We start from the raw sequence: 20,695 nt of genomic DNA, 5'->3' as shown, positions 1-20,695 counted from the left end.
CCAAACACCATAAAGTCAGATGCCACATGAGTTAGGATCATAGAGCAAATCAGGACACAGCACACACAATGATCATGCATTCCACATTCCCGACATCTGGACACATTATCCACTGGCCACATTGTGTCCACGCATGGTTGAGGCCCACCTATACTTTCCATTAGACAATTCATTTATGACTGCAAAGTCAGCAGCTTACTTTTCTTGCCATACATGGACCACTGTGAATACTTTATTGTCCACAATAAACTGTATAAAAAGAGGCTGCAGACTGATTGTAAATTGAGGAACAGTGTTCAGACCCTGCACCTGTAACTGTTCTCCAGGCCACTCTGTTTAATTAAAGAAACTGTTCCAGTTTTGCCCAAAACCTCTTGTCTTTTGTTTTTTTAAGTTATTTCATCTTCAAGCAACGTGCTTAGGGATTTTGAACTATCCAGTAAATGTGTGAAGAACGTAAATGAGTTTTGCTTTAGAGTGGTCATTGTGTGGCTGTGACAGAAGCACACGTGGATCATCTACACACAAATACATACATACATCCATATATTGTCTATATTTTAACTTTGGCAGGAGAAGTTAGTCACCACTCCCACTCCTGTTCAAAATTAAAAAGATAAAAGGCCAAACCACTGCTATCAAGTGGGGTGGTGCCTACGCCTCTGCTCTGCTTGCAAACCACTGTTCTTACTCAATTATTTTCCTAGTGGCAGAACTCACTGCTGATATAAAGCTGACTCTGTGATGGAAAGTAGTCTACTTGTCCTGCTAAATCATGGTTAGTATAGCCCCAATTCTGAATACATGAACAGCCGTAGGAATCCTGCTACATACTTATGACTTTGCAAGTTTGGGGGAGTCCTCAACGGCCAGTGACCCTGAGGAAGCAGGTAGCAAGAGTACTTTTCCCATCAGCCTCAAGATGATAGACCAGCTCTCACTGCTCCACAATTTAGGCTAATTGATCAGTCAAATAGTGCAGGTAGCTCTCCACCTGTTCATGGGCAGTTGTCCAAATGAGGCAATTGCTCTGTTTTGAGGCCTGGTAACCAGGATTGGAGATAGAGACGCGCCAGAGGACTGCCCCTTTGAGGAGTTGAAAATTAGGGTAATCACTTTTTTGGGGTTCAATATATTTGTGCATATGTATGGTATATGGAACTGTACCTTATTATTTTTCTTGAAATTCTTTTGATTGGTTTTATGAACATCAATAAACAATATAGACAGTGCAATTACAAATAATTATTGTCATCTTTTCTAGACAACTACCTTCTCAAAAAATAGTACGCTCATGAAAATGCATCAATACAATTCTACCCTTTAAGAATGATGTCATATCAGTTGAAAGTGTTCATGTAGCAAATAGGACTGAAGCCGTATTCTCATATGTGTTATTATTGACAGGATATACATTAGGCTCCAGTGAAATTTACATTACAATTACAATCTTGCATAATTCCCCATTATTTATGTAACAGCATAAGTATGTGACTGAGCCGTCCGACAAACTTACAATGCTTGGCTTGAAATGTCTGCATGGCCAGCAGATATTTCAACATTTAGCGGGCAGCATCTGATAGATAAGGGGCTTTCTGTCAAATATTAAATCAGGCCCCTAGTATCTGAAAGTAGAAGCACATTCATACCCACATTTAAGATGCTGTATACATGTAGTAGACATGTTGGGACAGGCTGCTGGAAGTAGCCTACCCATATCTCACATCGAATAAAATGGGGTATTTTTCGACAATCATTTATCCTTGTACTTACCTTTCACAATTTGGCTTTTTGCATATTTACACTATAACAGTATTGTCCTTTAGATATATTTTATTTGAGTTGCTTTTGTACTTGTGATGTAATAGTTATATTTGAAATGGTATTGCTGCATCTAATATTTTTCCTACAATCCAGGGGGCATATTTACAATATTTTGGCATAGGACAGTACCGCAAGTCTTCTAGCTGTGCAGCTCTATGTCAAAAGAAAAGGACAGGAATGCACTGTATCTACAAGATATAGCACATTCCTGTCCTTTCTGCCAGTGCTGGTATGCAAACTGCAGCCGAGCGCCAATGGAGGCACCCTTGCACCATGGAGAAAGGGTGTCTATTTTCTTAATATGATTGTTTTTGTGCAGGCATGGACAGCTTCGCACAAAACAATCAAATGAGGCGTTTTCCTCATTCGATGTGTGCTGCCGAATGCAGCACATGTGGAAACAGGAAAAAACATGGCGAAATGTAAATATTTCTCCTCATTACGCCTGCTTTGGGAAAGCGTTAGTTTTGGTGCTGACAATACTTATGTTATGCTGTATATCTGGGGCAGAGTCAAAAGCTATGGGTGTTGCGTGGAACACACACAGCAGCACCCATGGAACGCCCCTTTAACGCAGAGTAAAGCATTTCCTTACTACAAAAACCATGCAGGGTGGCTTTGCGTGACCTTATAAATATCCCCTTTTGTATCGCTTTGTTCGCCCTTAGTTGGCAGGGTATGCTCAGACGTGAGTCCCTTGCTCACTTTGCCACTGAATTCAAGATAGCCTGGCTGATGGGGATTATGAATCCGAAATCGGTCCCAGGATGCTTGTTTCCGGCCCAGGGAAGACATGGTTTGGCAGTTCGGGCTGGACTGTTCCCATGAAGCACAGGGTCAGACTGATTTGCATATAGCCATGTCTGAACTGGGGTGGCAGAGTGAGCTAAACAATGGTGATGGATTAAACCCAGATCAGTTGACTGGGGGTGAGTGTTTGATTTGATCAAATGCTCCGTCCATCATCCCCTTTTGTATCGCCATGTTAATATAGGCAGGCACACTGCGCCTCTGGAGCATCACAAAAGTAACGCTCTGACATTGTAACAATGCTTTAGGGACATTGTAAATATGCCACAAAAGTATTTGGGAGGGGTTGTATTCTGTCTCCTTGTTTTATTCTGGACATAATGAGAAAAATACAGCAGTTCTCGGAGATACATTTCAGGAGGTGTAACTGATCCTTGCACGACGTGGCATAGGAGGTTTTGTGCAAAGGTGTCTATTGTGTTGAAGAGAATTCCCTGCCCGGACGTGGAACCCAGCTCTCTCGCATTCCTCTGGGTGGAAAGGTGCAGCAAGGAGGTCATCATTACGAAATCCTCGGTTTGTTGGGGGGACAATTATTTGGACCGATGAGAACTGCCACTGATCATTTGAATGTGTCCTGTGCATGTGCAAAAATTATCGCTTATTATTGAATTTCCCATGAAGTAGGGATAACAAGGTCAATTCAGAACATACCTTCCGGCTCCGTGGCTCCTCAGATGCGAAGGCTGCTAACGCTGAAAGGGAGTGGCCCTTATACCCACGCTTCGGCAGACAAACTACACAGGGGCCCCTATGCCTGATTAGGAGAGTTGCTCCATCCGCTCTCAAGCCTCATTGGCATAGACCAGGGCTGCTACCAGATTAGACTTCGGGGCCCATACCAGTGGCTCAGTAACTGAAAACGTACATTGGTTTTAATGCTCACTCATTCAGACCCAGACAACTATTTCACACAATAAAAAGCGTTGCATGAGGTCCATGTTTGCAGCAGTTCATGTGACTCTTCCACATTTAGATCTGGGAAATGCAGAGCGAATTGATTTGCACGCCCCTTACAATTTGCCAAATAAGGAATAGTGGAATAAAATCTTTCAATGCAATTAGTCATGTCGTTTAAGAATAACACGCTGTTCCTTTGCCTACTTCCTTGTTCTGTCACCCGAAACAACATGTAGGAACCACAGTTACGTTTTTGTCCAGAACTAATTCTGTAAGGTAAAACACAAGTTGTTTCGTCAACGTAATTTCTGTGTTTTTTTTTAACTCTGGGAATGGAAGTCACTTTCCCTGAACATATTGCATCTTTTGTCATGGCTTGAATTCTGCGCCGACAGGACTGGAGGGCTTCCAGGCATGGATTAACGTAGTTGAGATTTATGAAAGAGCAAAGGTCAAAAGCTGCGACAAGGTTAATAGAGCAGCGAGCTGACATGGCAGAAAAGACACCAGGGACATTTTACCACAGATGAACCCTCTCTTTCGCACACGTTTCACACAATAGAACATGAGACCGTGTTACTATAACTATGCTGCTGTGACATTTCCGGGCTTCACAATGTGGAAACATTGCTGTCAAACAGTCTTAACAAAAATGTGGGGCAATTACAAACACGGGCGGCAGTCAGAGAGAGAACGAGATATAATCTGGTCCTTTCCCATGTAGCAAGTTTGTCTGCGCAATATATGTAACTCATGAGAGGTTGCATTGTGATATGAAGCATCTGAGGCCATGGACGGAGATGTCACTGGAAACCCAATCAATCTTCTAATTTCATTAGTGGAAATTCCTTACATAAAAATGACTCTTGCATAATTTAAAGAGCCTACACAAGTCAAATATACAATAGGCGCTGCGTCTGACTCAAAGAGCAGATCTGGGTACTTGCTTCTGACCTAAGTCCTGAATACAGCACTTGTTTAGAATTCGGTGAATGTGGGGGATTTGCTAAAAAAAATCTTCGCCTGCCAAGCTTAAAGTTCCCTTTATGGAGAAGTGGGGAAACCCCAGGATTTCTGCCAGCGAAGACTCAACTGGCTCAGCTGCTGGGAAACCAGGTTAATATAGTGACTGTCGTCCCGTTTGCCCCACCCTATTTTAAGCACGCACCATTACTAGATTTCCCAAGCAAGAAAGCAGCTCTATGGCCATTATGTGCAGGAAGAAAACACCCTTCATGTCACGCCATTGATTATTGTTTCAAGAGCAAACTCCTGCTTTGGGAGTTTATTCTTGAAAAGCAAAAAACGTTTGCCAAGAGTGTAAAACAAACATAGCACTCAGTCAGTCAGTCAAACCACTTTATTCGGTTAAGTTAAAACCATAAAAGTACAAAGACAAAATACAAACATATATGTGCAAAAATACAATATAAAGTGTCCACAGTATAATACAATCCGGCAGTAGCAGTCTATGTGCAAAAAACGCGATACAGTACTAGTCAGGTAAAGTGCATTTCAGGACAAAAGTGACAATACATCCAAGATATTTGATATAAACCTCATTTAAAATACCAATCATAAAAACAATGTATAAAAAGATAAAATAAGGAATAAAACCTCATTAGTTATGGGCTCTCCTCACGGCTATTTCTCAACCGGACAGCTGCCATAAGGAAAATGGCTATATAAAAAATCTCATTGGGATCATTTAATAGCTGTAATTACAATAAGGCTGGCTTAACTTGGATAAAACCCTTTCTTTTTTGTAGGGGAAAAAGAAACCTCTTCCTGATGTCACTATACAAATCACAGAACATTATTAGATGCATTGTGTCCTGGACTGAAAAGTTATCACAGATGCATGGCCCTAGCTCTTCCAGCCTGCACCACCCCTTGGAATTCCCTAGCGAAAGGTGAATTAAGTTAAAACGGAAGCGTGTAAGGAGTACACGATGGAAAGGCCTAGTCACAGTTTTCAGATAAGGTTCCATCGGCGGCGTAGTTTTTAAAAGGTAATGTGCTTTTACCAATACTTTTTTCAACTCCAGTTCCTCCCGTTGTACTGCCCACAAATTTAAAAGCTGTTTCTTCACCCCGCTGGGATCCATTTTCGTAATCGTCCCGGGTTCATCATAGAGGTCCTGTCGACCAACAGTTACCAATGTTTCCCTTACATAAACAAGCCACCTAATCTTGTGTAAATAATCCAGAGTGAGACAATCCCTGATCAGTTTGTGATTGAGGTCTAATTCGGGATTAAGCCATAATTTAAGCCAGAAAATAACTGGCGCCAACCTAAGTGTATCGGTTATATAAGCCACCCCCTATTCCTGGTGTACAGCATAGGTGGGTGTTGATTGGGAAACCGATAGTATACCCCGTAGAAATGTGTTCTCCTCTAGCTGTATCCCCTCCATGGGTCTATACCCCCATATAGAGGAGCCATATGTGGCAATTGCGATACATTTAGCTTTATAAATGTTCACCATTGCCTCAATAGGTTTTGTTCCTAACCGTTTGGCAAACCCGTTTACAGCAGCAATTGCCCTAGCCATGCCATTAACCTTAAGTTTGTGTTGAGCAGATCATGTGCCTTTCTCAACAAAGAGAACCCTCAAATACATAAAAGAAGTTAACCTGGTAACTTCGGAGCCTACACAGTAAAAAGCCCGGCAATTTCGTTTGCTCTGGCGACCTATACTCATTACATGTGATTTGACTATATTTACCTTTAAATCCAGGGGTTTCATGAAATTACCAAATACCACCAGCAGCTTCTGTAGGCTGACTGCTGTACGCGATAACAAAACAGCATCGTCGGCGTACAGAAGCACCGGGCAGCGCTCCTGGCCAATTTTGGGGACATCTAAGCTGGCTATATCTAAAAACTTACCTAAATTATTAATATAAAGAGTAAAAAGCAAAGGTGCTAAAATACAACCCTGTCGTACTCCATGCCCAGAACTAAAGTGCCTAGTGCAGTTCCCATCTTGGTCGATCCTCACCCGTGCAGTAAGATTCTGATGCAGGTCAGCTAGGAAGTGAACAAGACTTTTTTCCATCCCCATCTCTAGGAGGATCGTCTAGAGCTTTGACCTGTTTACCAGGTCGAAAGCTGACGATAAATCCATGAATGCCAGCTGGAGTACTCCCCCTTTGGCTGTGGTATATTTTCCAATTAACAGGGATAAATTGAGGCACTGATCTTGAATCCCCCTGCCACTTCTAAAACCATATTGAGAATTTGATATTACATTATTCTCATCTAGCCATCCTTTCATTTTTCCTAAAACCGCCCTCCCCAGGACCTTTACGGCCGAATCAATTAAAGAGATTGGTCTATAACATCGGGCATCTCCTCTGTTTCCCTTTTTAAAAATAGGAACTATAATAGACGTGGCCCAGGATGGTGGGTGATTCCCCTTTGCTGCAGTATTAAAGTTTTTTGTCAGAACTTGTGCCCAGAAAACTGGCTGTGTTTTATATAGATCGGCTGGGACACCGTCTGGGCCTGGGGCCTTGTTATTAGACATGGCCTTAATGGCCAAGACTACTTCCTCCTCTTTAAAGCTCAAAGGCTGGTTTGAATCTCTTAGAACAGCCCAAGGGGCAGGATCAGACGATGTGGGGGTCTCATACATAGCCTCAAAATGTTCTAGCCATTGTGCCTCAGTGATGTTACATTCTACCACATTGTTGCCGTTTTGGGAAAAAAAGGTTTATTTACAATTTCCCAAAAACTACAGCTAGTCTTTAAGACATCTACCGACATCAAGGCCTCCCAAGCTTCAGTTCTAATGTCCTTTTTCCTGGCCCTTACAACTAGCTTGTAATCCTTTTTAAGTATGGCCACATTAGTCCTATTTTGTGGGGTCTGTTTAATGGCTCTCATTAAAAGGCTTTGTGCCCGCGAACAGGTAGTGTCAAACCATTTCTCGGCCATTTGTTGCCCCCTTTTTACCGGGGCCATACAATTCGAGGATATTTGTTCACAAATGGCAGTGAATGCCTCAATAACAATCATACCCCCAGATATAGTATCCAGACATATATTCAACATATCCTTTATCGACAAAAAAAGGGTGCCTAAAAAAATCTCCGGGATTATCTTTGTCCATTTTAGCCTTCTTCCCTGATCAGTTGGTTTGATGCTAACCTCTACCCTCATGTCTCTCCCGGATTGCACCAGACCACATTCATTATTTAATTCCAAAAAGACCAGATTGTGATCACTAAAATGTGAGTATCTTGCCCCATAGAAAATGACACTAGACAACAATAAGGATGACAAAAACATATAGTCAATAACAGTGCTACTACCCCTGCCAGTAAACGTCGGGGTCCTGTTAATTTGTTCAGATGTATTGGGTTCATAGAGATCCACTGCCACTAGGACTTCCTCCAAGCATTGCCCCTGTCTATTATGCTCAAAATGGGGTGTAGAATAGGCTGTGGACTCCCCAATATCCAGATCCCCCTGACAATCCTGCTCACACGGGTGTATATTAAAATCCCCTAAAAGAATAATCGGGTAATAAGTGGTTTGCTTTTCTATATAATCCTCTAAAAATAGTTTCAGAATCATAGCACTCACTTGACAAACTCCTCAGCCTTCAGAGCAAAACCTGTAGTGGCAGCTGATATGAAAGCTTAAAGTTATCCAGCAGGAAAACCTGGGGCCGTATTATGTGACATTGCCAAACCAACAACGGAAATAGCAATGCCCAACAAGAAGATGTGGCAAATCAGACAATGCATAACATGCAATAGCCAATACACAGTTTACATGATCGAATGCCCCTGTAAACTAAGGTACATTGGTAGCACCATTTGTGAGTTGAAGAAACGAATCCTCGAACATGTTCGAGCGACAGTACACAAAGATCGAAGCAACGCTGTTGCGAAACATATGGAGGCTCACCACAATGGAGACTGGAAACAGTTACGATTTTGGGGATTAGAAACAATGACCTTATCAGACAGAGGAGGCCACAAAGAGAAACTTCTGCGGCAAAAAGAGTCCAGGCACATACTTAATTTCAGGACTATGACCCCGTATGGCCTGAACCAATCTGAAGAACTTTACATACACCTTTAACAATCGCAAGGACATTTCTTAAACCTTGAACTTCCGGATAATCATCCCCAATTTTATGTACAACTACACATATTAATTATATTATTTGTTAATAATTATTTTAAGTAACAATTCCCTCACATCCCAAACCCTCACTTTTGGTAACTATTGTTCACTTGACTCAGTGGTCTATCCCTACCTCCTTAAAAAAACACCGGGGTCCTTCTGGGGGTCCCACCTTTAAAGGTTTTTTTTTTTTTTAGACATTAAACTAAATGGATCATTTGTTCCTTGGTTCTAGTCAAAATATGCCCACTAGAGGGCAGGCTTGCACCCCCTTTTGCAAAGAGCGAAATTGCATGATTTAATTTGACATCTCAGTTAAAATCAGCCCACTGGAGGGCGGGAGTGTCCTGTGGTAACAATATAATAAAACAGAGGGCAATGTCCCGATGTTAACCAAATAGAAGGTTAAAATGTTATGACAAAATATTGAAAAATGCAATAGTTTATTATGCTGATGATGTGTACATTTTTAAAAACTACATCGCCCAGAATCCTCGTGACAATGTGGGAGTGTCTCATATTAATCATTTGTTTTAGGGATACACCCCCTGTTGGGGAGTGACCACATGCAAAAAAACTTTATTGATGTTATAAGTCTTGAACATACTCTTCACAAACTAACCGTGACCAAGACAGCGGAGGCTGTCGAAATGCATTGGTTCTTTGTTTTGCTTTGAAATGCCCCTGGCTTTGAAAATAAAGGAATAAGAACACTTCATTGTGCTCAGCGATTTGTTTTTGCGACTCCAAGGTTCCTCGGTGAGAGGAATCGTTGTTTTGGATATATATATATATATATATATATATATACATACATACATACATACATATATATATTTTTTTTAGTTTTTTATATACTAAACATGAGACATCAGGTATCAGAGCACTTTACATAAGCACCGGTTTCGTTACATGAGGACGCATTCTTTTTTTTTTAAGGCAAGGGGCGATTAAGTAATTTGCCCAGAATCACAGGATGTTGAGCGTCCTTGCCGAGACTCAAACCTGGTTTCCCAGCTTCGAGGTCGACCGCTCTAGCCGTAAGGCCACGTCCGCTCCCTAATATAGTGTTTTTGCTGCAGAACACCTTTTAAAAGGAAATGTAATGTAAACAGGAACACTATGCCCTATTTCAAGGAATATGCTGCCCCCAGGGTAGACGCGAACTGGGCTGCCGTAGGGGTAGCGCATTCAAGTGAAATACAGAGCACTACTTCAAAGACGCTCCATGGTTCACAATGTAGGTGGGATGGCGTCTGCACTTAGAAGAGGAGAGAGAGATCCCCTTGCAGGCGGGTGCAGTCAGTGACTGCACTCGTCAGCAGGGGAATGTCTGTGGTGGTCTATGGGACCCCCTTTCTCCCCTCCAGAAGGCTTCCTTCACTGAAAGTGCACCTCCTCAGGGCATGTTTAACTCTGCACCTTCGTCCATTATACTGCATGAAATGGGGAAAAATGAAGCAACAAATATTAGTTCCTGTAAAAGAAATGTATGTAAAGGAATAGAGTTGCATTGAGATAATTCTTTGAAAGGGAAGCAGACAGGGATGTTTTGCATTCACCTGGTGAAACAGCGAGCAGTTGTTATGTTTTGATCTACACTGTTGCTCTAAAATATATAATAAATTCAGAAATATTCGGAACAAAGTTCAAAATTAGTTGGGACGGGAATGTCTCCTTCACGATTTACGGTCATGGCCCCTCTACAGGGTGTCCCAGCATCAAATACCTGTGATCCTGGTTTTTGGTCATGCCACACACTTATTCCATGTGCACATGTTTATCTAGGCCCAGTCTTTGACAATGATGGATTCTGGGCCTTGTTCTGAACCGGGATGGGGAACCAGTGTATCCTCTTAGTGAAAAAGAACTATTGTCCCTTTCGCAGGTTTCATGTGTTGAGCGTTGTGATCTCACTGTCTATGTGAGTGAATAATAGTAATAGGTATTTTTACCTGAGAGACATGAATGTCTGTCTACAGGTTAATTCATCTAAAAAATTTAGCTGCTCATGATGAACCAGGGATCCTGAATGCAAATATCCTATGCGTTATACATGTTTGTCTGTGCTTGGACGGGTACAGTGCCATGCATGAATGATGCAGACATCTGGGTTCCATTTTTGAAGCCACAGAGCATTGACCAGAGTAAAAGCTGGAGGTGAGATTGCTTTCCCCAGACATGATTTAGTTATTGAGAGCATCTCCTGGAAGGGAGAGGGGCATCAGATACTGTGGTGAGAAAAGTGGAGACAGGCTTTATTTAGAAATTCCAGGACCTATCCTGATACATTCAGCTGTAAATTATTCAGCCTGCAGGTGCCCAATGGGTGCAGGGTGAGATCTGCAGTTTGCGTTGTTCTGCAAGGGAGTCCTTAGAAGGGGCGCACATTCTTGTCCATCTTCCTGATCCCTGTGAGGACGGTTAATAAATAGCTGGGTGTAGCCCACTAAAGCCTATTTCTAATTGGTTGGCACGCCACCTGGAGACTATCTTGCTGGACATTTAAGGCAAAAGCTAGACCTGAAAGGAGGCCTGCCCAGGACACATGAAATGGGAACTGATCTAAACCGGTTTCAAGGTAGCCAATTTGAAATATACACCCTTCATCTGCAAAATTGGTATAAAGATGAGAGCCCAAGACCAATTGGCTTTCTTTTTTTTTTTTTTTTTTTTTTTTTTTTTTTTTCCAAAACCTTTATTGGAGTAAGCATAGAAAAGTACAAGAATGGGCCTACAACCTCACGGGCTGGCCGCTAATAACAAGGCACAGTGCATGTAAGAAAATGTACACCCGTGGATAGGTACAGCTCAGGTACAAAGCATTACTCTATAGACATCACAGAACAATTTGTATTTTTATTTTTACAAAAAGAAACACAAACACTAAAAGGCGAATGAATGATACTTAAGGTCAGCCCAAAGAGCGGAGGGGACGGTTCCACGATCAGGAGAACACACCCAGAGCCCAAAGGCTCCAATCAAGTCGGGGAGGGGGGGGGAGGGGAGCAGCGGGGAGAACCGGAAGTATAAAAAACCTTACGGAAGGGTTCCGGGAACTCTAGTCTAGGGAGAAAGGACAATCTCAGCTGTGTTGTCAAGGGGAGGGGTGCAAATATCCCCACGATAATCATTCCACTGGCCCCAAACCTTCGTCCACGCCCTGGGCCTGCCTCTGGCCACATAAACCGTCTTCTCACGAAACATGGACCAGTCCATATTGTCTTCCCACTTTGAGACCTCAGGGGGCCTGGAAGCGCCCCAGAGTTGCGCGACATCCCGCTTCGCAATCATGTAACCAAGGGTAGCCCATCTGGTCTGGGCCACCGAGTAGTCAGTGGGCTCCCACACATTCAACAGACATCTGCGAGGCTCCGGTCGCAGGGCAACACCCGTAACAGCAGTCATCACCTCAAGCACAGCAGTCCAATAAGCAGCTACAACCGGGCACTCCCAAAGGATATGCAAAAAGGTCGCACTCAAGCCACATCCACGCTTACATAGCCCATCCGAAGAAAAGCCCATCGTAACCAGACGCGGACCAGTGACATAGACCCGATGAAGAATCTTAAGCTGAACCAAGCGGAGACGGGCAGGAATGGCCACCTCCTTGGGAGAAGAGAGCGCCGATTGCCAATCTTCGTCGTCCAGTTCCAACCCATCGCAAACCCAAGCCTCCCGAAGTCGGACCAGTAAGTCCGCCCGATTATTAATCAATTTCTTGTAAATAAGAGAAATAGTGCTATCGGGAAGATGCCCATCAAGGACACGGTCCTCGAGGGGGGAAGATTCAGGCAGGGCCTCATCAGGAACCAAGACTGAGGCGAGGGCATGCCGGACCTGCAGGTAGCGAAAAAATTCCCTACCACTCAAACCATATTCCGCCTGGAGGGCCTGGAACGACTTCACACCACCGTTCGAGTACACGTCACCCACCTTACAGATCCCAATCACATCCCAGCGATCGAACCCCTTGGTAGACCAGAGCCCGCCCAAACGTTCGGATGCATAAAGCGGCGTCGCCAACGTCAATCGATCCTCCCACCCCAAACTCACACTCGCAGCCCGCCACACCGTTACTGCAATCCTGGATGGGCCCACAAGATGGCGCCCGGCAGATCGGGAATAAAGCGCTCTAGTAAAGTCCCCGCCCGGAAGCTGGAGTCTGTCCATCTCGAATGCAGGATTACGACCCGGGGAAAACATCACGTGATTAATGGCAGACAATTGGGAAGCCCAGTAATATCGCTTGATATCGGGGAGCGCCATGCCCCCGTCATACCAAGGGATGGTGAGCTTTGCAAGCGCTATACGCGGACGCCCATCCAATATCAGTTGCCGTTGAAGACTCTCAATCTCTTGGAAATAGGTCTTAGGAATAGCGTCATAGGAGTTTTGGAGCGCGTAAAGGAATCGCGGCAAGGACATCATTTTAAACAGAGCCGCCCTGCCCGGAGGAGACAAAGGAAGCTTACGCCAACGGGCCACATCCAGGCGCAATCTAAGCAACGGTGGGAGGAGATTACGCTCAAAGCGGAGCGTCGGATCCAACGTAATAAAAATCCCTAAATACTTGAAACCCGAGTGGACCACCTGAATAGGAAGTCTGCTCGGCAAGGGGGGCAAAACCCCCGAAAGAACATATACACAGGACTTGGTCCAGTTAATAACAAGGCCCGAATTGGCTCCAAAGGAAGCAAGAACGTCAAACAGAACAGACAGAGATTTACGCGGGGAGGTGAGATATAAAAGGATATCGTCCGCGTAAAGCGAAACGCGGTCCTCAAAGTCCGGAGACCAGCGGATCCCCTTGAGGGAAGGTTCCCACCGAAGCCAAGCAGCCAATGGTTCCATGGCGAGCGCAAACAGTAACGGAGACAGGGGGCATCCCTGACGGGTACCCCTACCAAGGGTGAAAGGAGCCGAGACCCTACCATTCACCACTACTTGCGCCAGAGGTTCCGCGTACAGTAACTGGACCCAACCAATAAACTCAGGCCCAAAACCAAATTTCTCAAGAGCCGCCCAAAGATAAGGCCACTCCACCGTGTCGAAGGCCATGGAAGCATCCAACGATGCCAAAATGGCCGGCTCCGTCAGAAGCCCCGCCCCCGCGACCGCGCCGTGAAGACGACGCAGGTTCAGAGCCGTGTTGCGATGCGGGATAAATCCAGATTGATCCGGATGGACCAAGTCACTAATGACCGTCAAGAGACGGGATGCCAGGAGTTTCGCCAATACCTTGGGATAAACATTTAACAGGGATATGGGCCTATAGGAGGAACAAAGATCACGTGGTTTACCCTCCTTGGGGATGACAACTATTGTGGCCAGTCTCTGATCATAAGGGAGAATACCCCGTTCCCGGGACTCCAGAAACATGGCGCGAAGATACGGAGCCACCCTATCGGGACGCAACTTGTACAATTCGATTGGCAACCCGTTCGGGCCCAATGCTTTCCCGGAACGGAGGGAACGGATGGCAGTAGCTATCTCATCAACCGTAAAGGGGGAGTCCAACGCCACACGGTCTAAATCGGAAACAATGGGCAGGGCTATATCACGCAACAGAAGGCGAGAGTCAACCACATCCCTCACAGACACAGGGGTATACACCACACGGAAGTAATCGGCAAACCGGTCAACTATTCCAATCGGGTCCGTTACACTCACACCACTCGCAGACTGAATCACGGGTACCACACGATTAGCTCTCTCCTTCTTATCCAGCCATGCCAGCAATTTACCCGCTTTGTCACCCACATCATACAAACGACCCTGTTGCTCCCGAAACATCACTTTGGCGGCATCTGTGACCATGGACTTATAAGCAAATTGTTTCAGACCCAGGGCATGGAGCTTCTCAGGTGTGACACCAGATTCCAAACCCTCCTCCAATGCAGAAATCTCCCCCTCAAGATCAACCACCTCTCTATTTCTCGCTCTCTTAGCCTCAACAATAAGGGAGAGGGCCTGCCCACGAATCACGGTCTTAAAGGCCTCCCATAGGGACACAGCAGAGGAAACCGACCCCTCGTTATCCAGAAAATATGAGTCTAAGGACTTAAGCAAAAGGGTGCGGGTCTCGGGGGAGGTGAGGTACCACGGATTAATGGGGGCCACCCGGCCCACTGCCTCCACCCCAACCTCAAAACGAAGCCAGAGCGGAGAGTGGTCAGAGATACCCCTGGGCAGGTGCACAATCTCACGCACCGCTGGGGACTGAGCCGCAGGCATCAGGAAATAATCCAGCCGAGACAGACTCCCATGGGCCCCAGAGTGAAAGGTGTACTGAAGCTGCGCAGGATGCAAAAGCCTCCAGCAATCCACCAGGCCAAAGGTATCCAAAAATCCACCCAACCACTGCTGAGCCGCAGGGGTATCCCTAGGGGGGTGGCGATCGTGGAGGCCGGAGACTACCGAATTAAAATCACCAGCCAGAAAGAGAGTACTATCAGGGAGGTCCAACAAGACACGGCCCAAATCTGAAAAGGTAGAAGTCTGCAAGCCGGGGGGCACATAAACAGTTAACAAGGAGAGGGCACGGCCTTCATATCGACCCACAAGAACAGCATACCGCCCCCGGTCATCCTGAATAACATCATCAATAGCCAGGGGGAGGGAAGCCCGGACAAGGATACCCACACCCCTGGAACCCGAGGTAAACCCCGAATGCGCTACGAGGCGATAGCCCCACCTATTCATTGCATGACAAACATTGCCTATCAAATGAGTCTCCTGCAGGAAAACAATGTCAGGAGATAAACGTCGTATACATTTCAACACCACACTTCGTTTGATACGATCTCCCAGACCATTAACGTTCCACGAAACAAATCTCAACCCGCTACCCCCCATCCCACCCGAAAAAGCCCAAACCCCCCCCAATGAGCACGACCATGAAAAGCAGTACAGATACAGAATAAAGTCGCCTTGAACACAGAACACACAAACAACGAACTTCCCAACCACCCACCCCCCAGGTAACAAGAAAACACCCCCCACCCTGCACCCCTGCAAAAAGCTAAAAAGCCACCCCAACCTGCAGTGTGCCTGTCGCCCAAGAACCCCTATTCTACACAAAGACCCCGGAGGAGGAAAGGCTCTGTCCCACCCGCCCCCCGATCAAACCAATGACGAGAATAGAATCATACATCAAAACACAAGTGAGGTAGAGGAACATAGGCCTACATCCCTGGAGAAGGTATACAAAACAAGGCATCAGTCAAAGATAAAATGTTCAGCTCTCTACGCCACCTTCAGCACCGCCCGGGTGGGCTTCGGACTCAGTCTCAGGAGGTCGATGAGGCAGGGAGTCTAGCCAGTCATTCACAGCATCTGGACGATCAAAGAAGAAAGTTCGATCATTATACTCCACCCGCAGCCTGGTCGGAAAGAGCATTGCGTAACGCATCCCCATGTCCCTAAGACGCTTCTTGGCACCACGAAATCCCATACGCTGCTTCTGGACCTGTTGGGAAAAGTCCGGATAAAAGTTCACCGTGGCATTCTCAAAGGCCACCGGGCCCTTCACCCGCGAGGCCTGCAGGATAGCGTCCCGATCTCGATAGTGGAAAAGCTTAGCAACAATAGGTCTCGGCGGGGCGCCTGGCTTGCCCTGGCCCCCCGGAACACGATGTGCGCGCTCCACTGCGAAAAATTTACTAAGGCCAGACGGAGAAAGGTGGTTCTGGATAAGGTCTTCAACCAGGAGATCAACCGAGTGGGGTTCTGGGTTCTCCGGCACACCAACCACGCGAACATTACAGCGACGTGCCCTGTTCTCAAAATCCTCCAAGCGCCGGGTCATGAAATCGTTCACCCTACGGAGATTGCCAATCTCCGTCTGAATATCAGAGACGTCCGTCGTGAGGCTGGATGATTTGATATCCAACGACTTCACCTTTTCGTTCGTCTTGGAGAGATCGGCTCGAATCAAATTCACCTCAATTGCCACAGTGTCAAGTTTGTGGGCCAAGGTTTCGTACTGTTGGCCTATGGATTCCCTCATGCCAGAAATGGCGCCCATAATGTCCTGCAAGGAGGGCTCCGTCGACGCATCCACTACTTGGTCGGACGCAATGGGACCGGGCAGGGCAGCTCCGGGGGACCCTTTAGAGTGGGTATAACGATCCATAACATTAGATTGAACCGGACCCCCGCGCAGAGGTGTCTTCGTCTTGCGCGTCTCTCGGTCCCCTCTGCCCGCCATTTTGAAGATGCGTCACGAGTAAAGTCACCAGGGTCGACGGACCGGGCACCAGAAATGGAGGCCCCGGGACCAAAGGACTACAAGAGGGGGAATCACCAGGATCGAGGCAGCCCACTCCAGGAACAGTGCAGCCAAGGCCAGACAACCTACTCGTGTCCCGGCCGCAGCTCCGGTCCGACCCTCTCACCAGTGTCCCAGTCTGAGGCAGAAACGAAACCGAAACTTAAGAGGGGGACCCACAAGACCAATCCCCCTGCCGTTGTTGTTCAACTCCAAGACGGCCACCGAACCTCACCCAGTCCCGGGCGCACTTCGAGGGCGGAGCCCAAAAGTTCAATTGAACATAATTCAGGCACCCGATGTCCAAATCAGTTTCTGAAAGGTCCAGGTAGATCAGCCCAATGTCCTCTACATGAATCCTCGCAAGAAATCAGGATTAAAGCAGGATATTAAGCCGGGAGCAGCGGGGGTCCGGAGAGCGCTGTGCTCACGCGGCCATCTCGGATGCCCGCCAAGCTCCTCCTTCCCAATTGTCTTTCTTTGTTGGAGTCTCTCCTACCAAGTAGAGGGTATTCTGTTGAGTACTTAGGGACCACCACACTGCCAAGGGGTGATGTTGCACTGAAAGCCGACTACATGGGGAACATCTTCTGGATTCCAAAGTGAAGGGAGAATAATTGGAGTGTCCTGGGTGCCAACCCATCCTGTCTGTGAGCAAGGGAAGGAAGTGCCTACCCTGGAGGAGGAGCTGATCTTGGAAAGGACTGTCATAATTGACGTTGGTATCTGGTCAGACCGACAGAGTTTCACTAAGCTAGGGCGTTAAAGGATTCACTGTGCTAACCGATGGGGTGTCACTTACCCCATTGTAACTACCAAGTCACCTGGAGCTGGGTGTCCTTGTAGTAGGCCCAACAGAAGCTGGGATAATCGATTTGCGGACTTTTCACCTTGGGACAAGTAACTACACACTCTGAACACCAGTGTTTGCCCCACAGTGATTGTCAATTTTTATGAGGTGGTGCTACCCTTGCCCCTGTTGCCTCCCCCACAGTGCCCACAAGTATTTTGCCACCTACATCAGCAGTGCTGTTTAACTAAGCATGGCAGGGAAGGCAGAAAAAAGTTGGTCAGCATAATTAAAGCAGGCCAAAGTCGGCAAACGGGGATAAGCACCTGTTGGTGGCCTGTCTGCCCTACAACGGGACTATGTGGCTGAGGCATGTTCCAAGTGTGCTATTGCATCTGGACCACTCTGGAAGACCCCGGAGTGCCTCGTAATGAATCAAGGTCATTGCCTTGAGGCAATGTGTGCTGAAACAGCACATGCCTCAAGAAGAAACACCAGGTATTGTTGCAGGGATTCTGCTCACACAGAACTATGCATAGGATTGTAGGACCTTAGTGTATAGGGACTGAGTCATCCTACCACCTTAGTTGCCATGAGCCCAGGACCAACTAGCTATAGTGTTGCACTTGCTCTCCTACTCACTCACAGAGAAACAAGTTATTACATACCCCACAACACTCCCGACTCTCTCAGGAATCGCGGTTACAAGACACACCCTTTCGCTCACACTCTTGTACTTGTCTGCAATATGATTTGACAGAGACACAACCAAGTTTAAAATATTGATTTTAACTAACGTGCTCTAATATGCAGTATACATGCCACAACAAGCAGGAAAATGCATTAGACCAATATGGTAAGTGTTAGACCTGACACCTTTTGGCGTGGTTCTTCCCCCATCTTTTTGCCTCTGACTCATGTGTTTTGATGCTGTGCTGAATTTCGTTTTTGCTGATTTAGATGCTTTGGACACTCTGCCACTGCTGATCAGTGTCAGAGTGTAAGTGCTCCCTCTGTAAATTGCCATATTAATTGAATATACCTGATTGGCATATTTGTATCACCATGGAGTCCCTAGTAAAGTGCACTGTGTGTGCCAGGGCTGGTGATGACAGATGCTACTAGTGGGCCTGCAGCGCAGATTGCGCCACCCACATGAGTAGTTTTAAAATGGTGATTCAGGCCTGTCAGTGACTGCCATGTCAGCCTGGCCAGTGTCCCCACTGGCTAGGCCTAACCCTTCCCTGTCTGTGCACATCAGTCACCCCTATGGAAGGCTCAAGGTACCCCCCTGGGCAGGGTGCAGTGTATGGATAAGGTAGAGCATGTACTAGTGCAGGTCACATGCTCTGGTAGTGGGCTGCAGCCATTTTATGTGCTCACTGCTGGAAGGCTATCTTGCTCCATAGAGTAACATGGAGGAGGCGGGGCCCATGTGATACCAGCCTATCTTCCCATAGGAACAAGATGGGACATAAGTGAAAGATATCCCTGAACTCAGAATTTAATGACACATCTTTTAGTGAAGGGTGTTTTTAAATCCTGTAATGGAGAATAGCACTTTTAGAAAGTGGCTGTTCTCTTGTCTAAACCTTTCTGTGTGCCTGGGTTTGTGGAATGCCTGGGTGTGACAGGGGGGCTGCAGAGCCCCCGGAGGAGAGGGTCGGAGCCAGTCCGGGGATGAAAGGGCACATCTGCTGCCCGGGAGGTGGGAGGAAGAAACGCCTGATAAGTGCTGGGCTGTGGCTGCCTGCCTCCCCCATGCTAGCTCCCTCCTGCCGGCCAACTGACACCTCTGGCCCTGAAGCTGACAGGAAGAAGAAAACCAGAGACACCTCAGTGCTCCGCAACCCCCAGAACTGGTTTAGGCTGGACTCAGGGCTGCTTGCACAAAGACTTCAAAGGACTTCAAAGACTTTGAGGGGTATAAGGAAAGGACCCCTGACTACAGAGAGTTAGATTCTGAAATTCTACAATCAAGAAGGAACCTCGGCTGGAAGGAGGATGGCTAGAGAACTAAAGGAAGATTGCCTTGCTGAATGCTCTAAGGGCTGACCTGTTCTGCTGTCTACCTGGAAGCTGAGGAGGAAAAAGGGACTTTGCTGTGTGCTGTGACCCTGCCTGCTTGAAACTACGAGAGACTCTGCTGTGTGCTGTGTCTCCTGAACTGAATCTCCAAGGGCCTGAGAAGAGCTGGCCTCCTGTTGGGAACCCAGGGTTAAAGGTTCCTAAAACTTTGCCAAAGACTGCTGAGAGATCGTACTTGTGGCCCGCTCCAACGTGGGATTATTACTTGCCAGCCGTGAGGTTTGATCGCTGTGCTCTTCAGCACAGACTCAGGGGGTGAGGAGGGACCCGGAGTGGTTTTCTGCGTCCTACGTTCCCCCTGTTGAGCTACTGGTGGAGTATCCGGCTGACCGTGATCTGCGGCCCCGAAAACCCTTTGCCGCCAAATCACCACCGCGGCCCGGGGCCAGGAACCCCCCCCCGTAACCTGCTTCGAGGTCCAGGAGCTGCCGCGGCAAAGGACGAAGCCGCCGCGCTCCCATTGGTGGAGGGAGCCGAGCCCCCTCACTAACGCCGCGACGGGATTGGCCCGTGCGGCGCAGCGTCATTGGTGGTGGTGGGCCGTGATTGGCCGAAGGAGCGGAGCGTCATCATTTGTCTGACCCGGGAGCCGCTCTGCCGTTGGCTGACTCCCGGGCGTGTGTGGAGGCTCGTCTGAAGGGCCGCGACGGGATTGGCTGCCTCGACTGAAGCTGCCGAGGAGCCGAGAGATCACCGGGATCACCGCCGGGACCGGGGAAGACGGACCAGACCTCGCCGAGGGATCTTGCCGAGTGCTCCAGCCCCCGGCCTGCCGTCTCTGCTCCCCGCTGCTCTCTGACGGACCAAGAGCGGGCGGAGAGCGTCCTGAGACCGGCCGGGCTGGAGCGCTAGTGAGCGTTCACCCGCG

Source organism: Lissotriton helveticus, chromosome 2_1 (assembly GCF_964261635.1).
Source record: "Lissotriton helveticus chromosome 2_1, aLisHel1.1, whole genome shotgun sequence".
In the NCBI taxonomy this organism is placed as follows: domain Eukaryota; kingdom Metazoa; phylum Chordata; class Amphibia; order Caudata; family Salamandridae; genus Lissotriton; species Lissotriton helveticus.
Note: the sequence above shows the minus strand (reverse complement) of the source record.